Source organism: Elaeis guineensis, chromosome 12, assembly GCF_000442705.2.
Source record: "Elaeis guineensis isolate ETL-2024a chromosome 12, EG11, whole genome shotgun sequence".
Taxonomy (NCBI): Eukaryota; Viridiplantae; Streptophyta; class Magnoliopsida; order Arecales; family Arecaceae; genus Elaeis; species Elaeis guineensis.
In genome coordinates this window covers 44,839,049-44,856,020 of record NC_026004.2, presented here as the reverse complement: position 1 = coordinate 44,856,020, position 16,972 = coordinate 44,839,049, and positions in this window count along the sequence as shown.

Genomic DNA, 16,972 nt, shown 5'->3' with positions numbered 1-16,972 from the left:
TCAACTCTGAGAGGACTCCGCCCGGACTCCCACGGGAGCCGGGCTCCGCCCATGACTCCGACCTCAAGGAGGACTCCGCCTGACTCCTACGGGAGCCGGGCTCCGTCGCCAACTTCAACTGCCGGTAAGCTCCGTCCGGACTCCGACGGGAGCCAGATTTCGCACCTGACTTTAATTGTAGGGGACTCCGCCCGGACTCCTACGGGAGCCCGGCTCCACCCATGACTTCAACTCCGAGAGGACTCCGCCCGGACTCCTACGGGAGCCGGGCTCCGCCCACAACTTCAACTCCGAGAGGATTCCGCCCGGACTCCCACGGGAGCCGGGCTCCGCCCACGACTCCAACCTCAAGGAGGACTCCGCCCGGACTCCTACAAAAGTCGGGCTCCATCGCCAACTTCAACTGCCGGTAAGCTCCGTCCGGACTCCTACGGGAGCCGAACTTCGCACCTGACTTTAATTGCAGGGGACTCCGCCCGGACTCCTACGGGAGCCGGGCTCCGCCCACGACTTCAACTTCGAGAGGACTCCGCCCGGACTCCCACGGGAGTCGGGCTCCGCCCACGACTCCATCCTTAAGGAGGACTCCACCCGAACTCCTACGGGAGCCGGGCTCCGCCCACGACTCCGACCTCAAGAAGGACTCCGCCCGGACTCCTACGGGAGCCGGGATCCGTCACCGGCTCCGACCACTGCCGAACTTCAGCCGACGAATCTGCATTTTCTGCCAAGACATGGCAGCCACCACGATCCTGCTCCACTTCCTACGACGGATTCCATGCAGCTCCATCAATCCCTGACAGACCGCTATGACAGCCACGACTCTGCTCCACTTCCTGTGACGGATTCCACGCAGCTCCATTATTCTCGGGCAGACCGCTATGATGCCCATGATCCTGCTCCACCTTCTATAATGGATACTGCACGATTCTTCCATCCGCTGGCAAGTCACGATAACGGACGCCGCTCCACTCCCTGCAGCAGACTCCACATGGCGCGCTGCAGTGAGGGCCACGGGTCTACTCCACTATTCCTCGCAACAAATTTCTCCTGACTCTGGGTGGTCCACTACCAGACGGTTACAGGCATCGCTATCAATCTGTTGCCCCCTCCGTCTATAAAAGAGAAACCCCAGATATGTTATTCTATAAGCTCTCATTTTTTACCTCAAAACTCTGCTAAATTCTCCGTTCGAGCACTCCATTCTTGTTGAGACAGAGAACTGACTTGAGCATCGGAGGGTCTTGCCGGAGCAACCCCACCTTCGGTTTAGACTTCCTTTGTAGGTCCCGACAGCGATCGTGACTCCCTCGACTCCAGCTTCTCCGGCGCAAGCGAATTTTTGCACCAACAGGATTGGCGCTAGAGGAAGGGCCTGAACCTCCATGGTACTCTTGTTCTTAAAGGAGTGCTCAACGGAGCTGCCTCCGATCGTCCCCTCCGGCACCCACTCCTTGCTTCCCCCATGGGATCCTCACTTGATACCTCCCCGCAAGGCGTCCACGCGACGGTCCACGGCCTCCGCGGCCAGATCTCAGGCTCCGGCCTCCCCTCCCATTTCTCAACCTCCTCCTCCTCCTCCTCCGGCGGCGGCGGTCGACGCGGAACAGTTTGACCTGCTGGTGCAGCAGGTCAAAGGCCTCACAGAAGCTGTGCAGGCTATGCAGCAGCAGTAGCCGCAGACATCAGTACGCTTGGAAAGGGTGTCTCCGGAACACCAGAATCCGACGGTGGGGCGGGCCACCTGGGCCAGCTGCCCCATCCTTCCTGGGAAAGCGAACCCGAGGGTGGAGAGCCCTTAATCGGACCACGCTCCACCCCTGGAAGATCCCTGCCCCCATTCTGCCAGAGGACCCTCAAGACTCGAAGTCGGGAGGATTTTCTGGATCGGAGGCTCCAGGAGATGAACCGGCGGATCGAAGAACTCCGCCATGCTCCCCCTGCTTATGGTGAGGATATTTGTACTGACCCTCCCTTCTCTCAAATGATCATGCAGGAACCGATCCCGCCAAACTTTAAGCTCCCCTAGTTCGAAAGCTACGACGGGACTTCGGACCCGGTTGATCATCTGGGAGCCTTTCGGACGATGATGCTGCTTCACAGTGCTCCCGACGCCATTCTATGTCGGGCCTTCCCATCCACCTTGAAGGGAGCGGTGAGGAATTGGTACTCGGCTTTGAAATCGGGTACCATCTTTTCCTTCGATCAAATGAGCCACCAATTTATGGCCCATTTTGTCAGCAGCCGGCACCCCCGAAAGGGTTTGGAGTTCCTCATCAATATTAAGCAGAGGGAAGGGGAGTCCATTCGGGCCTACATCAACCATTTCAACATCGTGGCACTGGAGGTCTGGAACTTGGACCAATCAGTCGCAATGGCCGCCCTGAAGGGTGGCCTTCAGAAGAATGACCTTTTGTTCTCCCTGGAGAAGAAGTACCCCAGAGATTTTGCTAATTTGCTGGCTCGGGCTGAAGGATACGGCCGAACGAAAGAAGCCTTCAAAATGAAGGATGAAGAGACAACGAGGGAGCGGCAGGCGGGAGACTCGAGTAAGCCCGCAATCGAAAAAAGGCCAAGATAAGCCCGGCCGCATTCTCGATCCCCTCCTAGGCACAAGCGTGCCCATACTCCACCCTGGGTGCACAGGCAGAGAAGTTCGGATCGCAGGGTTCAGTGGGGTTCCCCACCGGGGAGATTCGGCAACTACGCCCCCCTCAACGTCTCGAAATCCCAGGTACTGATGGAGATCAGGGAGCAGCTCCCTAGACCGGAGAGGATGCGCACGCACCCCGGGAAGCGCAACCCCAACAAGTTCTGTCTCTACCACTGCGACCACGGCCACGACACGGAGGAATGCATCCAGCTCCGGGATGAGATCGAGGAGCTCATCCGGCGAGGTCGACTCGATAGGTTCATCCGACGCAGGCCTAAGGGTAGAGGAGATCGGCCAAGGGCCCTTCCGCAACTTGAACCACCAAGAAGGGAGGAGCAACCTGGGGACTGGCCTTCCATCGGGACCATCGACTCCATCACCGGAGGGCCTCAAGGAGGAGCAGACCCCCCGCAACTGTGGAACTCAGGAAACACGTAAATGTGTCACCTACGATTTCATCTTGAATCTAAATTCCTTTCTACTTGACGTGCTCTTCCCATTTGGCATGGATTTGTCACGACTGGATATAACCCCTTCAAATGCCTAAAACAAAGTCATGTTAGGAACGGGGGGAGAACCTCATCCTGACATGAGCAAAGTCAAAGGCCTGGTTCTTTTAGACCGGATGGGGGGAGAGGCCTTACAGCGCCCTAATGTGCCCCCACAGCCATGTCAGGAACAGGAGGAGGACCTCGTCCTGACATGAGCAAAGTCAAAGGCCTGATTCTTTTAGACCGGATGGGGGGAGAGGCCTTACAGCGCCCTAATGTGCCCCCACAGCCATGTCAGGAACAGGAGGAGGACCTCGTCCTGATATGAGCAAAGTCAAAGGCCCGATTCTTTTAGATCGGATGGGGGGAGAGGCCTTACAGCACCCTAATGCGCCCCCACAGCCATGTCAGGAACAGGAGGAGAACCTCATCCTAACATGAGCAAAGTCAAAGGCCCGGTTCTTTTAGACCGGATGGGGGGAGAGGCCTTACAATGCCCTAACGTGCCCCCACGGCCATGTCAGAAATAGGAGGAGAACCTCATCCTGACATGAGCAAAGTCAAAGGCCCGGTTCTTTTAGACTGGATGGGGGGAGAGGCCTTACAGTGCCCTAACGCGCCCCCACGGCCATACCGGGAATGGGAGGAGAACCTCGCCCTGACTTAAGCAAGGTCGGAGGCCCGAACTCCTACGGGAGCCGGGTTTCGTCCGTGACTTCTGCAGCAAGGGAGACTCCGCCCGGACTCCTACGGGAGCTGGGCTCCGTCCGTGACTTCTGCAGCAAGGGAGACCCCACCCGGACTCCTACGGGAGCCGGGCTCCACCCACGACTTCTGTGGTAAGGAAGACTCCGCCCGCCCTGGCAATGGCCCTTACGCACCCCCGCGGGAATGGGAGGAGAATCTCGTCCTGATGGTGATGAAACCCGGCCACCCGACGAGATCGGATGAAGGGAAAAAGCCCCTCAGCGGCACCTCCACGCCCCTATGCAACCCCGCAAAAAGCGAGGGGAGGGCCCTCACTCTGAGAAGAGGAGGAAAATCAAAAAGGAAGGGTGATGAACTACGACGGAAACAGATGAAGGACGAACCGCACCAAAGACCTAAAGAACCTCGTCCCAACAAAGACGGGGGGTTCCTACCGAACACCCCCGGTCTCTAAGAAGACTCCCGACACAGGTCAAGAAGACAGCGATGTCCCCGAAGTAATGCGGAGTCCGGACCGCCAAGCTCGGGCTTGCGGCCTTGTACGATGAGGAAGGCAAGCTAACGCATCGACGACTGGGCGCCTCCCAACGACGTCAGCATCAGACAAGTCGAACGACAAGAAAAGTTCGACGGACGATAATTTAATACAACGCACGGACGAGGTAACACGAAACACCCTTTTCATTCCATTTTCGAAATACACACTACAAAGCCCGGAAGGCCAAGGAAAGAAAAGCAAAACGGCAAAAGCGGGACAAAACAACAAAAAGGGAAGTATATACATGAAAAGATGGAAGGACGAAAAGAACTCTAAGGGGGCTCTGCTCCCTCTGACCTAGAGTTATCTGCTCCACCCCTCATCCAGTACTGCCTTAGATTCTCAATTTCTTCTTCTAGCTCCCCCCTTCTCTGCAGCGCATCCTGGAGCACCCGATGAAGTCACTGGCTCTCAGCCTCCGCCTCTCGATGCCTCTTTCTCAAGACCTCGGATTCTGCCTCCACATCCGCGATGGCCTGCTGCTCGTATGCCAGTTGGATCTTCAGTTGTTGCAACTCGGCTGTCTTTTCCCCGAGGGTGACAGAAATCCCTTCGATGGTTCCTCTTAGGGACTGGAGCTCATCAGAATCTCGAGCGGAAGTAAGCTGAGCCCTGTTGGCCAGCTGCCTCTGGAGACGAGCGACTTCGTCGGTCGCCGCCCTGAGTCTCTCTTTATATTCCTCCACCTGCCTGCGCCAGCTGGCCCGATGCATGTCGTGGCTCACCTCGGTGTCCTGAAGCTGCCGCTGAAGGTCAGAGACCTTCTTCGACCACTGTTGGTCACCGTCGGCCCGAGCCAAGAGCCGGGACGAACTTCCTTCCAGCTGACCGATCTTCATCATCGCGGCCGACAGTTCCACCTTGAGGGCGCTAATCTTGGCGGCCTGAGCCCAAATTCGATCGCTGTCGCTCTTCTTGCATTCCTCGAGCTCCTTCGCGAAATCTGCCTTCCTCCGGCTATATTCCATGATCCCCTTCACGTGGAGATTTCGAAAGTGGGCGGCCTCCGCGGTGGCTTCAGAATGACCTTCTCTCAATCTGCGAAGCTCGCCTTCCATCCTCTTTGACTTCTTTATCAAGTGAAGGACTTCCTTCTTCAACCGCTGGATCGTCGACTTCAGCGGGATCCCCAAGGGCAGGGGAAGTGCTTCTGTAGGACACTGCCATCGGAAGGCAAAAGCGTCAAAGCATGACTCATCGCAGGAAGAAAAGCAGAGAGAAGAAAGGGAGGGAGGAGAAGCCATCCACGATAAGAAATTCAACTTTATTGATTGGATAATTCTTGAAGATAAAAAAAAAGGAGGAAAAGAAAAATGGCGATGAAATAAAGATACAAGGTCGGAGGTCTCAGACCTCAGGGGTGGGGGTTGGAGAACTCGGCGTCCCCGGCAAGGGGGCTGCGATAGCAGTGGCGGCTGGCAAGGGACCGGCCTCATCTTCGGACTCCTCCCCTAGGAAGCTGAGGTCAAGCTTCGAGAATTTTCTGGCCACCTTCTCTTGGCAGAGCTCGAACCCCTTGATGAACGCCTCCTGGCCGAATTGGACATTCAGATCCCTCATCTCAGCGGAGGCCTTGAATTCCTCTACCGCAAGGACTCTCGCCTTTGAGACCAGGACCAAAATCTGCTCAGCCAAGTTGGCGACCTCGGCCTCCGCCTTTCTTGCCGACTCCTCCAAGGTCTGCCTCTCCTCCTCCCGAGCTTGTTTCTCTCTTTCTAGGGCCTCTTGGAGGGTGACTACTTCGGCCGTCTTTGCTTGGAGGCGAGCAACCTCGGCCCGGCAGTGCTCCTCCACCTGGAGGATGTCCCTCCTCGCACGGTTCACCGCCTCGATATTGGCGAGAAGCTGGTGCCCAATCTGCAAGGGCGGCTAGGGGATCAGAACAAAGGCCGAATAGCCAAGTAAATGAAGATTCGCTTACCTCAAGGAAGGACCCCAAAGAATCCCAGGCCCATTGCTCAGGATCGACGCGATCGATCTTCTCGACGACGTCGGGCAGAATGCAGCCGTCGATCAACCGCCTGATCAGGTCACTGTCATTGAAGGGATTCTCCAGCCCCTCTTCAGAGCAGAGGGACTTGTCGGCAACAGTTCGACGGCTACTCGCCCTGCGGGCCACTGACTTCCTTCTCTTCCCCCTCTCGGCTACGGGCACCTCCGCAGAACGGACCCCCGAAATAGGGGCCCCAGTCGGCAGACTCCTCGAGGAGGCCCGAGGAGCCGTTGCCTCGACATCCGAGGGAATGTCAATCGCTGGAGCCACCTGGGCGGGTGCGGCCAAGCTCGACTCCTCCGCCCTGGCCCTCTTCGCCGATCCAGAGGTCACGACTCGCTTCCTTTTGTGGGCCCTGAGGCCCCTGGCAAGCATCCGCGCTGCTTCGACGTCCATTCCTTAAAAAAAAAAAAGGGAAAAAGAAGCAAACCGATCAATCAAGAGTCAAAAATTGAAAAAAAAGAGAGAGAGAAAGAGAAGAAAAGAAGAAAGAGAGGGAAGAAAGAAGAGGTAAAAAAAAAAAAGAGAAAGAAAAAGAAGAAAGGCAGGAAAAAAGAAGATAAAGGAAAGGATGAAATACTCGCAGGATCCTGGGGGCTCAGGCCGATGTTGAACAGAAATTGCTCCCTCAAAAGATTGGGAAGGAAAGGAGCGAAATAGGCAAGAAGCTTTCGGGTAGCCTGGAGGTCATCCTCCCCCAGACTGGGGGCCCGACGGACAGAATCCCTCAGAGAGCCCCAAGGGGACAGGCCCAGCCTCAGGGTCGGGCAGTGGACAAAGAGGTATTTCCCCTTCCAATTGTGGATTGAAGAAGGGGCACCTTTCAGCAACCCCTTCTTGCCAAACTGGGAGGAGAAGTACCCCCAGTCCTTCACCGAAGGATGGTGCTTGAAAGTATAGAAATGCCTAAACAGGGAGAGGGATAGCTGGACCTCGACTACGTGGCAAAGAGAGAGAAATCCTATCAAAAACCTAAAAGAATTCGGGGCCACAGAAACCAAGGAGATGTCTAAGAAGCCGAAGAGGGCGACAACAAAGGATGGAAGCGGAAGCCAGAGTCTGGCACGGAACGCCTCCTAATACAGGCAAAAATGATCGGACGGAGGAGTGCTAGCCCGGTCAGAAGGGCTAGGCAACTCCAGGTCATACTCCGGAGGAACTCCGTACTGAACCCTTATCAGAAGGAGTTCCTCCGGAGTCAGGAAACATGGAATGGCGCCCGATGCAAAAATCGGGCGGAGCCTAACCCCAGACGCAGGTTCGTCTACAGAGCAAGGGACCTGGGGGTTTGAGGTGGAAGAACTCCCGAAACTGCAGGGAGCGGAAGAACCGGACGACATTTCGAGTAGCCTCGAATGAGGGCTTTAAAGACCCCGATGAAGACGGACAGGAGGAGGGGCGAGAGGTCACAGGAAACTAACCCGGAGGAATACAAAAAATAATGGCAAAAAGAGGTCCCTAAGCGGCGGGGAGAAAGGTGAGGGTGCTGGAACTAACCTAGATCGCTCTGAGGGACCAGAGGGATGAAGACAGGGACGATTCGAAGGGCGCCTACGGCTCGAGAAGATACCAACTGAAACAGGGCTCTCGAAGGGAAGGCAGACACTGTTAGAACTCTGGAATGGAATAGGGCCCCTAAAGGTGGAAGGACGGGTTTAAATAGACCCTGGGATCCGACGTCATGATGATCGTGAATCTCCCCAGGCCAGCCCGCGCCCGACACGTGTCCCACTCCCCAGCGGACGGCTAAAAGCGGCTGACGGATCGGCAGAGTCATAATGGCACCGTACCTAGGCCAGTGTACCTGTGGGAATTTTGAAGAGTCCTTTCGTATCGCCCCAATTCGAAAAGACTCCAGCACGCGCACATTTAATGCCAAAATATCTGGGGGCGGTCGTGCACAGGATTCGAGGGGACAACTTCGGCTATGCCAATCTCTCTGTACTTTCTTCATTCGAAATTCAAACTCGGAAGTAGGGGGACTGGTGTTGGGTATAAAATACCCACAGCCGAAGTTCTCAAGGAGGACTCAGCCCGGACTCCTACGGGAGCCGGGCTCCGTCGCCAACTTCAACTGCCGGTAAGCTCCGTCCGGACTCCTACGGGAGCCGGACTTCGCACCTGACTTTAATTGCAGGGAACTCCGCTTGGACTCCTACGGGAGCCGGGCTCCACCCACGACTTCAACTACGAGAGGACTCCGCCCGGACTCCCACGGGAGCCGGGCTCTGCCCATGACTCTGACCTCAAGTAGGACTCCGACCGGACTCCCACGGGAGCCGGGCTCCGTCGCCAACTTCAACTGCCGGTAAGCTCCGTCCGGACTCCTACGGGAGCCGGACTTCGCACCTGACTTTAATTACAGGGGACTCCGCCCGGACTCCTATGGGAGCCGGGCTCCGCCCATGACTTCAACTCCGAGAGGACTTTGTCCGGACTCCCACGGGAGCCGGGCTCCGCCCATGACTTCAACTCCGAGAGGACTCCGCCCGGACTCCCACGAGAGCCGGGCTCCGCCCACGACTCCAACCTCAAGGAGGACTCTGCCCGGACTCCCACGGGAGCCGGGCTCCGTCGCCAACTTCAACTGCCGGTAAGCTCCGTCCGGACTCCTACGGGAGCCAGACTTCGCACCTGACTTTAATTGCAGGGGACTCCGCCCGGACTCCTACGGGAGGCGGGCTCCGCCCACGACTTCAACTCCGAGAGGACTCCGCCCGGACTCCCACGGGAGCCGGGCTCCGCCCACGACTCCGACCTCAAGAAGGACTCCACCCGGACTCCTACGGTAGCCGGGCTCCACCCACGACTCCGACCTCAAGGAGGACTCCGCTCGGACTCTTACGGGAGCCGGGCTCCGTCACCGACTCCGACCACTGCCGAACTTCAGCCGACGAATCTGCATTTTCCGCCAAGACACGGCAACCACCACGTTCCTGCTCCACTTCCTGCGATGGATTCCATGCAGCTCCATCAATCCCTGACAGACCGCTATGACAGCCACGACTCTGCACCACTTCCTGCGATGGATTCCACGCAGCTCCATTATTCTCGGGCAGACCGCTATGATGCCCACGATCCTGCTCCACCTTCTGTAACGGATACTGCACGATTCTTTCATCCGCTGGCAAGTCGCGACAACGGATGCCGCTCCACTCCCTGCAGCAGACTCCACGTGGCGCGCTGCAGTGAGGGCCACGGGTCTACTCCACTATTCCTCGCAACAAATTCCTCCTGACTTTGGGCAGTCCACTACCAGACAATTACAGGCGTCGCTATCAATCTGTTGCCCCCTCCGTCTATAAAAGAGAACCCTAGATACGTTATTCTATAAGCTCTCATATTTTACCTCAAAACTCTCCTAAATTCTCTGTTCGAGCACTCCATTCTTGTTGAGGCAGAGAACTAACTTGAGCGTCGGAGGGTCTTGCCGAAGCAACCCCACCTCTGGTTTAGACTTCTTTTGCAGGTTCCGACGGTGACCGTGACTCCCTCGACTCCAGCTTCTCCGGCGCAAGCAGATTTTTGCACCAACACTTACCATGCCATATCTCATACGGTGCGGTAGGAATGATTTTAAAGGAAACCCTATTCAATACATATATTGCTGTCATGAGACAATATCCCTAAAGAAATTCAAGGAGGTCTGTGAAGCTCATCATGGAACGGACCATATCTATTAGGGTCTGATTTCTTCGTTCTGAAACCCCATTGAGTTGTGGCATTCCAGGTGGAGTCCATTGAGAGACTATGCCATTATCCTCAAGATAGTCTAGGAACTCCCAATTAAGGTATTCACCTCCTCGATCTGATCGAAGAACCTTAATGGGCTTTCCTGTTTATTTTTCTACCTCATACCTGAATTCTTTGAACTTTTCAAAAGCTTTAGACTTGTGTTTCATTAGAAACATATATTCGTACCTAGACATATCATCGATAAAGATAATGAAGTAGACATAGTTGCCTCTAATCGGCACATCAAATGGGCCGCACACATCCGTATGTACTAGGGCAAGTAGGTCTGTGGCCCTTTCCCCATGTCCCACAAAAGGAAGCTTGGTCATTTTGCCTTGAAGGCATGATTCATAAACTGGATATGACTCGAAAGTCAATGGACTCAATAGCCCGAATTTCTCCAATTTGTTAACCCTATCTTCCGCTAAATGACCTAGCCTTAGGTGCCACAGATACCTATCATTTAGACTATCTCTAGGCCTTTTAATTCCTATGACATTCACATTTTGCTCGATATGAAATACAGATACATCAATATATAGCTGATAGAGACCATTAATAAGAAAACTATTTGTAACTTTATTATTTTCATAAAATATATTACAATGGTCCTTATGAAAGCTAATCACATAGCCTTCTTGTGCTAAACATAAAACAGAAATCAAATTTCTGCTTGCTGCTGGCACATAATAATAGTCTCTAAGAACTAAATCTAATCCTAACGGTAATCACAGAGGGTAGGTTCTCACGGCCACAACAGCAACTCTTGCTTCGTTCCTGACGTGTAGGATCATATCCCCATCCCTCAGCCTCCTGCTCTCCTCAAGATCCTGCATAGAAGTGCACAAATGAGTACTAGAACCAGAGTCAAGTACCCAACTGGATGCAGAGAAAACTATAAGATTAGATTCTATAACGAGCATATCTCCAGAAGGACCATCCTTCTTGTTCTTCAGAGTGGCCAGGTACTGAGGACAGTTTCATTTCCAATGACCGTCTGAATTACAGTGAAAATATTTTTTATTTTCAGCAACCTTCTTCTTCGGTTCCATCTTCTTCTTCTTCCCATCCACCTTCTGCTTCTTCACAGACTTCTTCTTTCTTCCAAAAGACATTCTCTTGGAAGAAGTCCGCTCCACAGTAAGGATTGAGCCTTTTGAACTCTTTAAAGAAAGCTCAGTCGTAACCAATATGTTCATTAATTCAGCTAAGGTACACTGCATCTTATGCATATGGAAGTTCATGATGAACTGACCATATGCATCGGACAAGGACTGAAGGATTACATCAATCTAAAAATCCTTGTCTAATGATATCGAGCTTCTCAAGCTCCTCAAGGTCCTTGATCATTATCAAACAATGATCTTGGACTGACTGCCCATCATGCATTTTAGCCTTAAAAAGTTTTTGGCAGACTTGATACTTGGCTGCACAACTTTGTTCACCAAACAACTCTTGTAGGTGAGCCAACATTTGACGGGTAGTCATAATGTTCTCATGCTGGCGTTGCAAATCATCAGACATTACACCCAACATGTAGTACCTGGCTTTGTTATCATCATCCATCCATTTTTCTAGTGATGCTCTCTGTTCAGCAGTCGGATGTGCTGGTATGGCAGGTGGGTCCTGATTCAAGATATGAGTCAGTTTCTCAAAATCTAAAATAATTTTGTAGTTCCTCAATCAGTCTTTGAAATTGGGTCCAATCAATTTGTGGATGTCTAGTATTTTGGTTAGGGGATTGGACGTAGACATGTTTTCTGTAGAGAGTCAAAAGTTTCTAGTTAGATTTTATAATCAGACTTAATCAATTTGTTTAAGGATTTTATTTTTAAACAAATTAGGCTTCCACTATTTCTCAGATCCCTACACTCCCTACGTAGAGATGTGAAAATCTCTATGATTAGTGATTTCTAGTGGGTGGTGTGGTCTCACCGACTGGCTCATCACCTCACCTAACAGTTATTGGTGATGGATCAACTGATGAGTGGACAACTCTTGTCTAATGATTCTCTAATCATGGTGTACTCAAAACTTGGTCTCTAATTCATGAAGCTCATCGTGCCTGAAATATTGCTCCAATCCTTAGTTAAGTCAGACCCACTGTTTGCACAAACTAGATTCCTAATTGAGTCCCTCACCGTATCTGAAATATTGATCACAACCCATCCTCTAATCTGTAGCATTCAATGCCTAATGGACATGGTTGTATCTTCTCGGTGCAACTGAACCACTGTAACCAGTCGAGAATAATCAACCCCGAGAAGGGCCCGCACATCCACAATGGTGGAACACCTTAGACTTAATATTTTTTTAGGAAGATTTAATTTAGGTCTCATTAAACTTGACTTGACATAGTCATAATAATTATGACTAACCTAGTAGCATGGGTTAGCTTAAATTGTTAGTCACCTCAAATCAGAACTGGATCGACATATATGGCCAGGTAAGTGAGACCGGTGGGAGGGATATGCCATTAACTTGACAAGAATGCATTCGAGTCGAGTAGCTCCCAATTAAAAATCATTCGATCGCATCTGCCCAACTTACCTTAGACACCAAATTGTCGAACCAGAACCAATTGGGTTGCCTACAATCCAAGCTCTAACCTCTGAGCCAAATTAGGTCTTAACTTGATCGAGTCACATATGAATGTGATTCGATCTTGACCTAGACTTAATCCTATTAGGCTGATCAATTATTAGCTTTCATGATCCTACCTAACCAATTTTTGATTCGGTTTGATCAGCCACTAGACCTAATTGAGCTACCCAAGTCCGATCCCAATTTTATGAAAATGACTTAGATCTAAAATTTTTAATTTTAGATCTAATTTAATTTTATAATCTTAATTCATTAATTAAGTCTTGAGTTCATAAACAAAATATGTAAAATAAATCTTAGGATTTCAGAATCTAGGGTTTTGCAGAAAAGTAAGTTTGATTTCTGATTAAGGATGAACGCGCAGCACCCCTACATGCCATAAGAACACCCCATTGAATGGGAGAAGAGGATCTTAAATCTTACTTTATTCTTATGATCGAACGGCCATGAGAAACACCTTTATCAGAAATATTGATTTAACTACAAAACTAGTTAGATCTTAGTTACATATCACATATATAATTTCAGATCTAACTTATACATGCTTTGCATACATCTCATGTATTAAAATCTGATCTAATTAGCATACTTTCAGATCTGATACATCATATGTAACATCTAAAAAATAAGATTTAAATTGAACTATTAAATATAAAATCTATTCTAGACAGTTACTAGAATAATTCTACAACTAGTCTAGGCATGCAGCAGATTAATCTTATGAATTAATTAAATTTTATTTTTTATTTTTTGATCTGAATATAATATTTATAATATCAAAAAATTAGAGAATAAATTAGATTTAATTTATATTTTAATCATATTAAAACATAAAACTTCAAGACTATTCATTGTTTAAACATTGTTTAAACTATTCCTAGTCTAGTCATGCATCTCATACATGTTAGATCTACTTAGATTTAATTTTAAATTTTTTGATTTCAGATCCAATCACATCTGATGTGATATCTAAAATCCATTAATATCAAATAAATAAAAATAAAAATTAGATCTAAATTAGATCTGAAATAGAGCCATCAACTTGGCTCTGATACCAGTTGAAGGAAAAACTATCTTTTTCCTTTATAGGATCTTCCAGATCTAATGAGATCTGAGGTGAAATATTTTTAAAAAAAATTATATTATTTTATTTTAGATTTAAGATCTATTAGATCTAATTCTTATTATCGAATATTTAATATAAAATTAAATATAAAACTTGAAGATTAGAGAAATACCTTTAGGGTAACTAGATTATCCTGTAGATGATCGCAGCAATATCCGAGGTTCAAAAATAGCCACGCAGTCGCCTGACCTCTATCAGTATCCACTTGAGTAGGATCTGGATCATCTTCCCCTTGCAAACCTTTGCTCCAAAATTTAGATCTGGATCTGATCTGGAAGATCTTCAAAAGATCTTCTGAAGCTGGAGTAGCAGCTTCTCGATAAATCTCTGCAGCCTTCTGATTAGGGAGCCACCACGCCTTGCACAAGCACCAATTGGATGCCCAACTTCTTGGATGTAAATGGGGGAGAGAGAGGAGCAGAGGGGATGTAGAGAAGTGGAGGGAAATCTCATTTTACTGGGTATTGAGCAGATTCACAAAATCCTAGGTGCAGATAGGGTTTAAATAGACACTACTGCGCCATGCAGTGCCACATCATTCGACCAATCAAAAAATTCCAATTAATTTTGAAAGAATTCTAATTGGTGGAGTGACATCATCTGATCATATCAGATAAAAATCTCCATAATCCCTCCTACTGTTGGCACCAATACTGGATAAGCACAGTGAGATTGGCGCCCAACAGTTTGAGTCGATCAAGGCATAGAGTCCTCATCTCATGGGACTCTATCCTTATTCACTTGGGGTGCACGCCCAATCTGATCTTGGTCCCACTTTGAGGCTTAATTTAGTAGGTGGATACTCCACAAAAACTCTCCAATGATTTCTTGCCAAGTGGCCTTCAGTTCAAGATCCATAAGTCAATGTTTGATAGATGTCCTAAAACAGAAATGGCAGGTGACAGAAATTGACAGGTGTTGTCTTAAATGCATCTCATGAATTAAGACAAGACTTTTTTGAGCTGGACTGGCTCCAGTCAGACTGAAAAAAACCTTTTCAAGATTCTTTGGGTGAGTCAAATCATATTTGGCTCAGTCGAGATGAAAAAGATTGCATGAGGAGAAAGTTAGGCTCAATCGTGTGCTAGCACGATTTTTTTGAACCTAATTGGATCTAATCCAAATCAATCGAACTGGGCTAGCTCAATTGATGATATTCAGATCCTAACTCTTGTTTGTGTGACCCAGTTAGGTTCATTTTCGTATGGTAGTGAGACATATCGTGATCTCATCATCGACATCATCGAAACTCCTTTTGATGGACCCGAACTCTTCTGATTTAGACAATTAGAATGATCGATCATCAAGATCATTCTAATTGCTCCCAAAATCCATCAGTGATACCTAGCAGTATATGGTGGCAACCCATCAGAACTAAAGATGAATCTCTCTGTGCAGCTACCTGTGTGATTGAGTTCTATCATGAGTTCCGACTGAATTAGGGTTAAGGTGAACTCGTCAAATCCAACATCAATCATATGAATCAATCGATCGATTCGAGTCTGATGTGAAACTCTAATGGAAAACTTTTTTCTATTATTTTACTCTGCCATGGCCATGGGCTTAAGGACTCGATCTTTCGATCATCATAGGACTACTCCTCTCATCTATCGAGGTTGATAGATCCCATCATGGTGCAAACTAATTCCTACAATGAATATGCTACAGTCAACATACACTTCAGGGTTTCGAATGGCTAGGAGATCGATTTATGGTGTAGTTAAACTATGATACACTCAAGGTGAACTGTCAATGCACCTCAGATCAAAGAACTAGACACACAGCTGCAGCATCGAGTTAGTCATCGATGAGAAGGTAGACTTCCTTATGACTGCTCGAGGTGATCACGCTCAGTACTCTCATTTTCAATGAATACCTATACTCTCACTTTGATGTCTCCACATCGTAGACTCAAGATACATCTATCCTAAGGAAGCGATCATACACCAACCTTCCGGATCGATCACCATCCATGTGATGATCCTATGGTCAGGAGCTGTTTATGAGTTAGTTATGTAAATTCATGCCTTAAATTTTTAACTCTTAAAAATATGAATTAACATTCCTACTAACTCAAAGGATGTATTACAGACATAATGTACACAATGTGATAGTAGAATAACCCTTTTATTTATTTATTATCAAAATTATAAATTTGCCCTTATATTTGTACAGGAATGTGTTAGCCAATCTGGTATCTTGGGCACACATCTAACATTAACATTCCTACTAACTCAAAGATTATATCATAGACATAATGTACACAATGTGACAGTAGAATAACCCTTTTATTCATTTATAGTCAAAATTACAAATTTACCCTTAGATTTGTACAGGAATGTGTCAGCCAATCTGGCATCTAGGACACACATCTAACAAGTCTGACACTAAAGTATAGTGAGTTGCTTGCAAGTCACCATGATGATCTCAGATCGGAGGAATACTTATACTCATATCCTTCATGAGCTGCTTTTGACAGTAGAGCACTCCGTAGGTGAGTCACAGTTCGACAATGATGTACTCCTATAACTCACCTATATACCATACTAGTACCTCCACTCCTTGATTAAGAGGATAACCAACCTATATGGCACACAACGATCTATACTTGATAAACGTTATTGTCCTTATTAATAATATATCATTCGATAATGAACAAGTTTAAGAACTATTTGATAAATCCTCCTTTAACGATAATATTATAGTTTTAAGGACTTCATCATAACACAAAAATTCAAAAAAAGATATACTTTTATGATGAACTTGTCAAAATAATTTTTATTCATTAATAATTTATATACAAATTATAAAGAGTACAATCATCTACAGACAGACAATTGGCTTTTGAACATATTTTTCAATATATTTATCTTGGGATGAAGCATCCTTCTCATGACTATTTTCATTCAAAAATGAAGCACCTTTGAGGAACTTGTAGTAACTATATTCATCTGTATGTCTATTTTCATTCAAATATGAAGTACCTTCGAGGAACTCATCATGGCTATATTCATCTAGAGATGAAAAACCTTTCTCATGGTTATTTTCATTTGAAAATGTAGTGCCTTCGAGGAATTCATCGTGGCTATATTCATCTTGGGATGAAGTGCCCTTCTCATGGTGA